General features: G+C 46.8%; 1 protein-coding gene across 2 annotated transcripts in view; it reads left to right on the top strand.

Moving 5' to 3' along the window:
• Positions 1-238: 238 nt before the first annotated feature.
• The window catches only part of SLC16A3 (solute carrier family 16 member 3), a 38,030-nt gene continuing 26,287 nt past the window's right edge, over positions 239-11,981 (top strand). The window contains exon 1 of one of the 2 annotated variants that reach the window (XM_073310930.1): positions 239-401. The gene's annotated coding sequence lies outside the window, so the exon portion shown is untranslated. Of the gene's footprint in view, positions 402-1,079; positions 1,311-11,981 lie in introns of those variants that run through there. The other variant, XM_073310931.2, reaches the window with a different exon arrangement.

The following is an 11,981-nucleotide window of genomic DNA, read 5'->3' as shown; positions in this document are numbered from 1 at the left end:
GACTTTGACTTCTACACGGGTGTTCAGGGTATTAGGTCCTAAGGCTCTGGACCCGCTTGTACCCAGACCTTCGCGTTCTGGCCTTGAGCCGGATGGTTCTGGTTAGGTGGCCCCGAATCTGTAGCCGTGGATGCTATGATGATGGTTATGGCCAATCTGGCTGTGGCCTGGGTGGGCCCAGGTTGGGGGCTGGTTTGGCTCTGAATTAACCAGGCGGTGGGAGGCGCTAGGACCCGTCAGGTGTCTGGACCCGGCTGCTCTGACGTTGGTCGGAATCTAGCGGCTGCCGCCCGCTGCTGCTGCTGAGTAAGAGGCGTTAAATCGGCCCGGAAGCCGAGACGAAGCCAGCGGGTCGGGTCGGTCTCGGAACCGGGATTGAGACCAGCGCAGGCTCGTCCCCGGTAGGTGAATCCCAGGGAGCCGGGGCGCAGCCGCTCGGGATGCTGAGGCGCTGGCTGCCCGCTCCGGCGCGCAGGCGGCGGCGGCTTCCCCGAGCCCCCGCGCGGGTGGGAGCCTCCCCAGGAGGGATCCGGGCGCTGCAGCCGGCGCGGGGGGACGCAGAGGAAATCAGCCGCTCCAGAACCGGGGAGAGATCCGGGCCGACGCGGGCCAGAGCCCAGTGTGTTGGGGTCTCCGGCTTAGCCTGGGCGAGGTCATGAGGCCGGTAGGGTCCGGTCCGGGCTGGGAGCGCCCCGCGCATCCCCTTTCCCTCGGCGCTCCTGGACAGCTGCGCCCGGGAAGGGGCGCGGGGGCTGTGGAGCGGAGCCTGTTAATTGGCAGGACTCGACCAGTCTGTTCGAAAAAGCCTCCCTCCCTCCCGCGAGCTGAACCGGGGGCGGCTGGCATCTCTGCGCAGCAGGAGGGGCCGGGGGACCATCGCCAGCTGGAGGCGCATCCCCTCGCCACTCCTTTGTCCCGGTTCTCTGCTTCGGGTGCTGCGTCGAGCCGCTCGGCGGGGGCAGCCTGGCTCCCTGGGGAGCTCGGAGACACCGGGGGGCTGGGGGGGCGCGTGTCCGCGTGCAGTGAGCGATGGGAACGGAATGTCTCCGCTGGCGTGGCGCAGGCACGAGATGTCCCGGTGCCCGACCTGCACGTCAGGTGGCCGATGGCCCCGCGCTGGGCGGCTCCCCCTCCTGGAGCTGGGATCCCCCTCCCGCTCCTCCCGACCCTGGCTCCAGCGGCTGGCGCGCTCTGCGCCCGTCTGGTTCGGCCGGCGCTTGGGAAGGAGCACGCATCGGTCTGCGTTGGATACAATTAATGTGCAAAATTAGCCTCGGAAGTGGTTTTGTTCCGTTTTTGGGTTGGACAAGGTAAGAAAGAGGCTTTTCTATCTAGTCTCTTGTCTTAGCTCTTTACATTATTCTTCAGAGTAGAACAATCCGGAGCATTTCTCCGTGGTTGTAACATGAAGCTGGTAAGACTGTTCTGTCTTGGGAACGTTTATTCCCAGTGCTCTCATCTGAGGCTAAGACTATGTCCGAATCAGCCGATGTCCCTCACCAGCGAGTACTGAAGAGGTGCATATATAATGTGATACTTAAATGCCTTTGGCCACCGATTCCTTCCTCTTTTCTGTGTTTCATGTGATGCTTCTGATCGTTTTATACTTAGATCAGGGAGCTGAGGATTTATTCCATCCAACCATCTTCCCTGGCATTGGCTGCTGTGGGAAGGCAGGCTACTGGGCTAGATGGACCATTGGTCTGACCCAGTGTGGCCGCTCTTATCTTTTATTTTAGCATGATTAATCTTCTATTAAACTTATTTTGCAGATTTTTCATTGATCTGAAGATGACTTCAGAATTTAAATCAGAGTAAAGCCCAATATGTAGGGCCCTACGAAATTCAAAGTCCATTTTGGTCAATTTCATGGTCATAGGATTTAAAAAATTGTAAATGTCATGATTTCAGATATTTATATGTGAAATGTCAGGGTGCTGTAATTGTAGGGGTCCTGACCCCAAAAGGAGTTGTGGGGGGGTGGTGGCGGCAAGGCTATTGTAGGAGGTTGCAGTACTGCTACCCTTACTTCTGCACTGCTGCTGGCTCTGAAGGCAGAGCCACTGCCAGCAGCAGTGCAGAAGTGAAGATGGCCTGGCATGGCGTGGTATGTTATTGCCACCCTTGCTTCTGCACTGCTGCCTGCAGAGCTGGGCACTTGGCCAACAACTGCTGCTCTCCAGATGCCCAACACTGAAGGCAGTGCAGAAGTAAGGATGGCAATAACATGCCCTCCCACCCCCAAAATAACCTTTCACCCCCACCCTCCTGCAACTCCTTTTTGGGTCAGGACCCCCCAATGTTTCCTCCATGGAATCTGCATAATATTGGGTAAAAGCACTCAAAAGACCAGATGTCAGGGGGGACACACCAGATTTCAGTCAGTGATATGTTTTTCATGGCCGTGAATTTGGTAGAGCCCTACCAATATGCTCCTTTATAAAGCTGAGAAATTATCTCAGCACAGCATGTGAACACCATTGGCTACTTGAGCCAACATCTTCTAAAGTGGCTATTGATATTGGTGTTTAATTTTTTGGTGACCAGCATGAGACAACTTCAACCTCTTCTGGTTGTCAAGAGCTAGGATGTATCTGTAGGTAGGTATGTGTACACACACTCTCCTCCCCTCCTTATTTCGCGCCCCCCCCCCCCATGAATGCCCTCCTTTTTGTACAGATTCAGGGCATTTGCTTTGATTTGAAACTTCTTTACTACACTGACTTTGCAAACAAATGGTTTGGCTGTTGCTCACACACTGAGTTATTATTTTGCCTTATTCTTTATTTTATTTGGCTTTTTAAAAAAGCAAAAGACAGAAATTTTAACAGCTCCATTTCCTCATTTGACAAGATTATTAGCACTGGTCCTGGAACACAGGCAGAAATGGACATTGAGTTTGACTGATGCATGAGTGCTTAATACAGAACTTTTAATTTATAGTTCTCTTAGAGTTACATAGTGAGTTATTTAAAGGTTTGCAATATCTGTCTGAGGGAGTGGTTGTTCAATTATTTTGGAATGGCAGATCAGCAGTCTGAAAGAGTTTGGAACAGAAGCCCATGTGTATGGGTTAGTACAATATATTTGTGTAGTAATTAAGTTGGAAGTAGTAATTTTAGGACAATGATTCACATCAGTTGTATGCATTCTTAAATTGTGAATGAAGTGTACATTTTTGAGGCATAAATTCACAGACTTTAAATTGTGACACTGTAAGCTAGAGTTCTACTTCTATGCTGAAAAGTGACTGTGTAAAATGACACCATCTTACTCAACAGACCTCTTCCTGTATATTCAGTCATATCTGCTTTTGATCCTACAAGCACTTATGCATGTGAACAACTCTGTATACCTGGGTAGTCCCATGATCTTCAGAATGAGTAATCAAATGTGCATTAGTGTTTGCAGGATTTGAGCCTTTATTAGTATTTATTATTTGGCACTGATATTTTTTTATTTTTATTTTATTTTTTTTGGTGCTTCATAAAACACAGGATAAAGGCAGTCCCTGCTATGAAGAAGTTTGACAATTTTGTATACTATTTATTACTCTTAGGAGCACTGCAGAGTCAGGATAGCTGTAAGACATGGACTCCTAGTCCTTCTCATGTACCATCAGCACAGTTATGTACTGCACTCTAGTTACAGGTCCAGTAATTTCTACCTTTGCAAACATACTGAAAGCAATGGCATTTCAGTGGGGCTATGCAGGTGTCTTTAATAAGTTAGCCTTCAGCTGATTATGTACAAAGACAAAAAGGGCATGGATTGACTATCAGTTCCCAAGGTGAGTTTGTGATGCTGAGAAGTAAGGCATTTAGATACAATGGTGGTGGGTATGATGTAAAAACACAGGCATTAGGGGGAAAATCTGCTTATTTGTACATTAAGCACATTTGACAAATTAGTGAATGTCAGTAAGCTAAGAAATCCATGACATCTTGTTTACAGAATTACACTTTAAGGGTTCATGGAGTGATAGTTGGATTTATGGGTGTTCTTGAACTATAAATGTTTGTTAAAGAAAATAATTGACACATGCTTTTCTAGCTCTGTTGATATAAAGAAATCTACATCAACACTTGAGTGTATTGAGCCAGATTTATATTTGGGTCTCCAGTTAGTTTTGTTTCTGGAGGAGCGTAGGCTGCACATATTTGGTGGTAACATGCTCCATGTCTAGAAAGGAGTACTTCCTGTAATTCCCAATAGTATCCCAGATGATGTAATGATCAGCACTGCCTATCTTCAAAAGGAGCAGCATCCATAGGGTGGGTTTCAATACAGTTTAGTAATGTATTGTTCAGATGAGTATCTCAGTATATATTACTGTAGTTATCAGTGGAAGTGTCCCAATAAGATGGTGTGAAGGTAAATAGAGACAGGAAATGGGCTGATGTGGGACATGATGAACAGCTAGACAGCATAGAATTTGTGCCTGGGGTTTTATCAGATTGGGGGATGTTAAGAGACAGAAGGGGAATGATAGAAACTGGAAAACTGTTTCAAAGAACAGAAGTGAAGAATTCACCTCTCATGGCAGAAAGGAAGCCAGAATTGGCACAAAAAAGGCTCAAGTGGACATGGGGGAGTGACAAAGTTTTAGAGGTAGTTAGAAGGGGTTTGTGGATGGGACATCAGTGGTGGCCTTTGAGGATGATGATTTGTGTGAGTGAGAAGACCACTTTACAGACTGAACAGATTAGAGTTTGGATCTGGATAATTCTGGGAAACTATTGGAGTAAGTCATGAATTTTTAATTTCACATCTCGATTACAATAAAACTAATTCAGCAAAGTGTCTGAATAGAGGTAGATTCATGCTGTGTTGCAGGGAGGACTCCATAGACTTGAAAAGTGTCAGTAGGAGGAGGGTTGCTTTAAAGAGGGACGTCTAATGAAAATTAATTGATCTCTATAGAATCATAGAATATCAGGGTTGGAAGGGACCTCAGGAGGTCATCTAGTCCAACCTCCTGCTCAAAGCAGGACCAATCCCCAACTAAATCATCCCAGCCAGGGCTTTGTCAAGCCTGACCTTAAAAACTTCTAAGGAAGGAGATTCCACCACCTCCCTAGGTAGCCTATTCCAGTGCTTCACCACCCTCCTAGTGAAAATATTTTTCCTAATATCCAACCTAAACCACCCCCACTGCAACTTGAGACCATTACTCCTTGTTCTGTCATCTGCTACCACTGAGAACAGTCTAGATCCATCCTCTTTGGAACCCCCTTTCAGGTAGTTGAAAGCAGCTATCAAATCCCCCCTCATTCTTCTCTTCCACAGACTAAACAATCCCAGTTCCCTCAGCCTCTCCTCATAAATCATATGTTCTAGTCCCCTAATAATTTTTGTTGCCCTCTGCTGGATATTTTCCAATTTTTCCACATCCTTCTTGTAGTGTGGGGCCCAAAACTGGACACAGTACTCCAGATGAGGCCTCGCCAATGCCGAATAGAGGGGAATGATCACATCCCTCGATCTGCTGGCAATGCCCCTACTTATACATCGCAAAATGCCATTGGCCTTCTTGGCAACAAGGGCACACTGTTGACTCATATCCAGCTTCTCATCCACTGTAACCCCTAGGTCCTTTTCTGCAGAAGTGCTGCCTAGCCATTTGGTCCCTAGTTTGTAGCAGTGCATGGGATTCTTCCGTCCTAAGTGCAGGACTCTGCACTTGTCCTTGTTGAACCTCATCATTTCTTTTGGCCCAATCCTCCAGTTTGTCTAGGGCCCTCTGTATCCTATCCCTACCCTCCAGCGTATCTACCTCTCCTCCCAGTTAGTGTCATCTGCAAACTTGCTGAGGGTGCAGTCCACACCATCCTCCAGATCATTAATAGGGGTCATAATTTCCCATGTGATTTTGGAGAAGTCAGTATCTCTGTTTCCATTCCCCATCTGTAAACTGGGGATAATACATTTTTCTGTTGTCCATTTAGGTTAAGATCTTCAGGATAGGTACCATCTCTTCTATCAACCTAGGGATTATATGCCTCCCATCACCATACTATTAAGCAACTTCCAATCTTTAATATACTAAACTTGGGTCTCCTAACTGTCAGGTTTGGCCCATCTTTCCTTTGCATTTGTATAGCACCAAGAAACACAATGGGGTCCTGAGCTCAACTGGTACTACTCTCAGTGCTACTCTAATGCTACTCATAAAAGATCCACTTTCCTTTTGGTACCCACTGGGAACTGAGGCTTAGGCTCCTAAATCACTTAAGCCTTGGAACGCTGAGTGGCCCAATACCTAAATACCTTTAAAAATCTGTGCCCTAATCCCTGCACCATGGGATACTGCTACGCAGGCAATAAAAGATGTCAGGTTGACTTGCAAATCGTAAAACTGCTCTGCTTTAAAAATCTTTTATATTACAAAGCTTCTCCTTTTGGATACAGTAAGCCAACACTTCTTACACACCGACAGCATCCTGCATATTATTGTGAATAATCAGCTAATGTTCCATTGTATTTATTCCTGCACTGGTTTCTAAGGAAACAGGGCAGACATAATTTGGAGAGTGGAAGAATATAAAACCTTCCCATTCTCCCTTTTGGTTATTTTTATATATGATTAAACATGGATAATATTACTAAAGCAACAAGGAGTCTGGCATGCAATTCTTTAACAGGTGAAATTTAGTGTAAACATAACACATATGCGCATATAGGAATTGGTGGGCTGGATCAGACCAGCTTTCCTTGGAGATGGACATAAGCCTAGTTAGTCTGATGGTTGGTTTCTCTTCCCCCCCCCCCCTAAAAAATCTCTGACTACAGCCGGAAAGAAAAGGAGTTGAGTACTTGTGGCACCTTAGAGACTAACCAATTTATTTGAGCATAAGCTTTCATGAGCTACAGCTCACTTCATCGGATGTAGCTACTTCAGAGAAAGGTGCTTGAACCCCTGTAATGGACAATTTTTGAGTAACCTGCTGGTAGAGGATGTTTCATCCTCAATCTATCAGTTAGTTTAGTTCTTATCTGTACTAGATTTTTTTTCCCTTAAAATGTCACTGCCATGGCTACCACCAGTGCTGCTCCTCTGGTGCTAGCAACAGTGGAAGAACTAGACAAGGGAACCAGTGGCCATTGAGATCTTAACACTGTGTTGTGACTATTGTTGAAAAGACGTTTTGGGTGAGACTAGTAAATCTCCTTTCTAACACACACTGTCCCTGATGGAAGGTATTTAATCTAGTAGACCGCTTTCTGTCTTTATCTGCTTTCTCTAAGTTTACAGAGATGAGGCTCACTGCTCTTAGTTTTTAGACTTCTAACATCAATTCATATTTAATATGGAGAATTAGCAATGGCTTAATATCAGTCTGTCTCACAGATCTGTGTGTGAATCCATCATTAGAGCAATTTTTAAAAAAATTGCTGTTTTATTTTGATCTCTAGTGCTATATACTTTGACACTTTTTTGCGGGGGGGTGGGGGGGAAGAGTACATTGACTTTGCTGTTTCCCTATGGAACCTAAGGGCCTGATTTTTAGAAGTTCTGGGTATTTGCAGCTCTCTTGATTTCAGTTCAAGTTGTGGGTCTTCAGCAGCTATGAAAATCTATAATAGAAAACTAGCCTATTTTCAAAGACTGCTCCTTTTTGTAAGTGCACACACATGGTTAGCCAGCCTATGTAGACCAGGCCAAATAGTCTCTAAGGTGCCACAAGTCCTCCTTTTCTTTTTGCAAATACAGACTAACATGGCTGCTACTCTGAAACCTAAAAACTTGTGGCACCTATTTGTTAGTCTCTAAGGTGCCACAAGTCCTCCTTTTCTGAATAAGATAGTGAACCTGGTTTGGCCTGCTCTGCAAAGGCTAGATCACCACACAAGAGGAGGATTGATTGAGGGGCCCTGTCTGTTAGAAAATGAGCAGAGTTTCTGGAGCTGTCAGTTGTAAATGTGATTGTTTGCACAGGTGCTGGTACTAGGGGTGCTGCTGCACCCCTTGGCTTGAAGTGGTTTCCAGTGTGGTTCAATGACCCTCAGCACCCCTGCTATACAAATTGTTCCAGCACCCCTAATTCTTTGCTGTTCTCTTTATACAAGTTGTATAATGTTAATGAGATCTGGAGGTATCCCATCAATCCATATGATGAGTCCCTATTACTTTGATAGAGCTACTGTAAATCTAATTTCTTCCGTGGCTGAAAAATCTACTTCCTGGAATGCTCCATTTCAGCCCATTGGTAGAGCAGCGACTTTCTATACTAAGCATGCAGTACAGCATGGATTGTAAACAATCAAGATCCTATCTAGAATAAAGCAAATGTAATAGCTACTGATTGCTGTTTGTATGTGGATTCCTTTCACAGTTGCTTTGTTTATACACAAAGAATTACATATCTTAATTAACCCATAGGTACTAATTTGCCATTAGTGTTGCACATATGAATATTAGAAAGTTGGTTCCTTGTGCTGACGGTGACTGGAAAGAGAGGCTGGTATTCTTTTTAACAGGCAGATCCAGGGTGTGTTGAGGTAACACGGGGGTGAATAATGGAGGCAGAGAGAGCTATTCTCTGGTAACTACATTAGCTTTGGGCGGTGTGGTGAGAGCGTGAATCCCCCGGTCATTCTAGGAGTCTGGTTTGTATGGCAAGGGCGTATCTGGTAATTACGGTAGCTCCCGTCTGCCTGAGTCACGTCCTCCACGTCTCAGTGCGGCCGGGCGCTCGAGTGTCAGCTGCGCCTCTGCTGAGCGCATTAGCGAGCGTCGCCTCCCGAGGGCTGCCCTGAGCCCGACGTGGAGCCTCCCCCAGCCGAGCCCCGCAGCAGCGCTCTGCCCCCTGCGCCAAGCTGCGGGGGCGGCAGCGGATCCCGGGGGCGGCAGCGGATCCCGGGGGCGGCCGGGGAAGCCGGGGCGCTGCGGCGTGAACTGGCGGCGGAGATGGTTTCGTGGGGCGCACGCGGGAAGGCAGCCGGGCCTCTCGCTTCCGCGAATGAAAACTGGGCCCTTTTCCACTCCTCCGCGGTGGGAGAAACTGCACGTCGCTGCTTCCGCCCATTCTCAGCCACCTTACAGGCTCCGTGGCCTCCCGCTGCAGGCGCACGTGCTTTGGGTTTCCTCTTACTGTTTCCTCTTTTCCTGTTCTTCGTTTCTGTACTGTTCTTTCTCAGAACTCCTCTGCTTGTTTTCTGTTCCTTATTTGCTCCTTGTTGACACCTCTCCCCATTCTTCATGAATCTCCCTTTCTTCCTGTAGCTCGCTGCCTAACACCGCTACCTCTCTAAAGGCTTCCTTTTGTCTCCTAAATAGTAGGATGGCTGTGTCCCCGAAAATGAGGACTTCTCCTGCTTTCAGTGATCTGTCCCTACAGACTTCAGAAAAATCCATTGTTCTGCCCTGTTTTTTGTAACCCAGGCAGACTGGAAGGAGCCACTGGTGCTGGCTGGTTAGGCCAGAAAAATGAATAGCATATTTGCTGGGAACATGTGTATCTCAAGGGGCTGCCCATCAGGATTGCCCTATCTCTGCTCTTCCCACATCAAGCCAGACTTTTGCTTGAGCTAGCCATCTCCACCCAGCAAAGTTAGATCTACATACAGACATCGTTCTGGGAACAGTGAGCCTTGCTCAGTCACATCTCCTCCATCCTCTGGAAGCTGCTGTCCCTGCATCAGCAGTGAACACTCGATTAGAGCAGGGCCAAGGCATCAGGGAGCCTCTGTTGAGAGAGCATGAGGGGGAGACAAAGGACTGACAGTGAATTTAAAAAAAAATAAAAATGAGTCTGACAGCGAGGGGAAGATCAGTTTAGGGTTGGAAGAGGAAAAAGGAGGGGAGCGATGAACAGAGGGAAGTATGGTGGGGGAAAAAGTAGTAACAGGATCAAAAATACAAATAAAAAATCTAGGAGAGTGTGGAGATCAGAGACAAGATGGGAGCATAGGAGGTTTTTCTTTTCTAAAGATGTTGGGCATCCAGAGAAGAAAGGGGCTGATACTGGGAGAAGAAGGTAAAAGGAATTGAGTGATAAGGATTATTTTCTTCTACCCTGCTTTTTACTGTAAATTGTTCAGCTTCCTTCCGAATGGAGAGAAGGTGAGGTGGGGATAGCTCAGCTTATGAGAGAGTACTTGAGACTTCTCCTTCCACCTCTTCCCCTATTGCCAAAGCCATGTGTAACAGTGCTTGGAGGGCCAGGCAGCCTAGTGGTTTGTGCACCTGACTTCCAGCCACTTGTTTCCTTGGTCAAGGTGCCTCAGTTTTTCAGACAGTGGGGGTAGGGAGACCCAGGCCCTCTCATTCCACCAGGTCCCTGGGTGAGTTGACCCCTGAACGGGGCATTCTAAGCATGGAGTCTAAGTCCACTGCCCTGGACTACTTCCTACCAGAGTCCTTTCAGTTTGGGGTGTGACCCCATTGTCCAGTTTACTGTTGTGGCTTGCCTCCAATGGTGCCCTCTCATGGATGTTGGGTGACACCCTGACACTGTCCCAGGCTCCTTCAGACATGCCAACTATAAGTTTGGTGAAGCCAAACCCCACAATGTCTCTGGCAACTGGATGATCACACCCCAAAGACTCCTAGGTCTCCTTCGCAGCATCCCTTTGCTGGTAGACAGAATATGCTCCCTTGTGGCTGTCAAGCGAGTGGCCCTTCTGATCAGATGGGGCAGTAGCTAGCTCCTGCCTCTTCACCAGTCAGCTCTGAACTGGGCCATACTCTCTCCTTTTTTACCCCACCCCAGGCCTGACATTGGCTGCAGATATAATGGGGCGGGGCTAGCTAGGCCCAAAGGCTGTCCTTAAGCTGTGCCTGCTGGTGGACTGTTTCTTCACTTCATCACACCCTGCTACACCCACCTCCCTGATCCAGTATGGCCGTTCTTGTGCATGGGTCAGACCAAAGGTCCATCTAGCTCAATATCCTATCTTCCGACAGTGGCCAATGCCAGGTGCTTCTGAGGGAATGAACAGGTAAATCATCAAGTGATCCATCCCCTATCACCCATTCCCATCTTTGGGCAAACAAGCTAGGGACACCATCTCTGCCCATCCTGGCTAATAGCCACTGATGGACCTGTCCTCCATGATAATCGCACACAATCTGTTCCCTTCACTGCTCTCTCTTACCATGTCATAAGTGTCCTTTATTTTCCATTTGAAGATCTGATCGTCCCTTCCTCTCCTCCTTAAATGTTCTGCCATAATCTGATGTTTGCCTTTGATAAAGGGGAGGTGAGGAGAAGTGCATATAGTGGTCCAGGATGGGTCTGTAGCTGCTTACAGGTGGCTCACATGTCAGATCACCACCTGCAGCACTGCTTGATTGAATCTTCTCTGGCACTCCCTGGATCTGATTTTACATGCAGAAGACCTGAAGACAGGAGGCCTTCAGTGGGTAAGGGAAGGGCTGGGTGGTAACATGTGACAGGCCTGGTTGCGAGTAGTACCTTAGCTCAGTCAAGTTGCTGTCTGTTTCACTGGCTCAACAGCCAGGCAAGCAGGGAAATAAAACTATTTCCAAGACCTGGCCTGTATTTTATTATTTTATTTATTTATTTTTAGTACAGCCTTCTTGTGTCAATGTTGGCACACAGGGCAGTAACAAGTCTCTTCCATCTGTCTGTCATTAGCAGCTGCTTCATGGTCTTGAGAGCAGCTGTTCTGCCCCCCCTTATAAGGAGCTTTCTTAAGGGTTAGAAAGCTCTAACTTGGTAACTTCTTGGGTCTCTTTGCTGGTAAAGTCTCTCAATCCAATACCTAGAGTCTTTCAAAGGCAATATTTTCAAAAGCCTCTCATTTTCTAACTTTTTAATAGATTTCCAACTCTCAGCCACATGTTAGCACTGAGATTATATTTAAATTAAAAATTCTCAGTTTTGTTTTGGTACTGTATATATTTGATTTCCATATGTTGTTGAGTGTAGTGAATGCTATGGATGCCTTTCTTAACTTTGATGTGACTTCTTTCTTGAGATCTGTTGGCTATTATGGTGCTACCCAGATAAATG

This window comes from Lepidochelys kempii, chromosome 14, assembly GCF_965140285.1.
Source record: "Lepidochelys kempii isolate rLepKem1 chromosome 14, rLepKem1.hap1, whole genome shotgun sequence".
Taxonomy (NCBI): domain Eukaryota; kingdom Metazoa; phylum Chordata; order Testudines; family Cheloniidae; genus Lepidochelys; species Lepidochelys kempii.
Note: the sequence above shows the minus strand (reverse complement) of the source record. Positions and strands in the feature narration are given on the sequence as shown.